Below are 1,041 nucleotides of genomic sequence, written 5' to 3'. Positions count from 1 at the left end.
TATATGAAGTATATTGAGTAATTTCTATTTTAGTAAAGCCTGCGTGATCAAGACAGAGGAGAACATATTTGTGGAAATGGGGATTTTTAGGTTGTTTTGGGGATAATTTATGAGTTTTGGGGATTTTTATACTAACTCATCTGGCAACACTGGATCCACAGTCTGAGTTCACCACAGTGCCATTGTGCCACACACAATCAGTCTATTACCAGAGGTCTAACGAATAGTGTCTAGTAATGTCTTTACTTTGAGTTAGTTCTTCACTTCATATTCCGTACGTTACAGTACAGTTAAGTATGAATTCTCTATTACGTATGAAAAAATTGTTTTCTTTTTCTATCTACTTCTTCTAGGTTCAACTCATCATAGCTATAAATTTGTTCCCTTTAAAATTATATAAATTTTCTCCCGTTTGTCTCCATAAATCTATTGCAATACGAAATATAAGAATTGTAATTGTGTAAAATTTATTACTGTACAATGTAAAAATAATAAATACGTCATTACCGTTGCATTATATCGAAATGCTTTTCCTTTTACAAAAAGGATTAACATAAAGTTATCAGTGATATCTCATTAAATCCAATGTTCGAATTATAACTGAAACATTAAAAAGGAATATATCAAGAGTGAAAATGTGAATGGACAGTAAAAGATCAATTAATTCAACATCCAAAAGTGAACAGTCGAGTGCCCATGTAACACGAGATATAGTTGCTACATAGTACTTTATTATCCCTCTTCATAGCTGATTATTTCATTAAAACAAATTTGCCAGTTAATGTTACAATAAGTAAACATGGCGTATTTAAATGATTATCATATGGTAATCCAATACAGTGAGTTCACTTCATTTTCCTATGCAATTTATTTACGCCATGGGCAAAATATCCAGCAAGTTGAGTAGATGAGATAAAGGATCAACATACGCATGTGGTTATTCCACTATGAGAAGCTTTGGCTAGCTGAGAACTGTGTGTGGTTAATGTATTTATTTTCAATGTGTATTTAAAATCTCGATTAATAATGCTAAATGAATGT

General features: G+C 31.3%; 1 protein-coding gene across 6 annotated transcripts in view; it reads left to right on the top strand.

The window, feature by feature from the left end:
- The first annotated feature begins 157 nt into the window (after positions 1-157).
- Positions 158-1,041, top strand: part of LOC137628720 (cytochrome P450 4C1-like) — a 38,843-nt gene continuing 37,959 nt past the window's right edge. For 4 of the 6 annotated variants that reach the window (XM_068359878.1, XM_068359873.1, XM_068359877.1 and 1 more), the window contains exon 1: positions 158-274. The gene's annotated coding sequence lies outside the window, so the exon portion shown is untranslated. Of the gene's footprint in view, positions 295-1,041 lie in introns of all 6 variants that reach the window. The other 2 variants (XM_068359874.1, XM_068359875.1) reach the window with 2 other exon arrangements.

The sequence above is a fragment of the Palaemon carinicauda genome, chromosome 36 (assembly GCF_036898095.1).
Source record: "Palaemon carinicauda isolate YSFRI2023 chromosome 36, ASM3689809v2, whole genome shotgun sequence".
NCBI classification, from domain to species: domain Eukaryota; kingdom Metazoa; phylum Arthropoda; class Malacostraca; order Decapoda; family Palaemonidae; genus Palaemon; species Palaemon carinicauda.
Note: the sequence above shows the minus strand (reverse complement) of the source record. Positions and strands in the feature narration are given on the sequence as shown.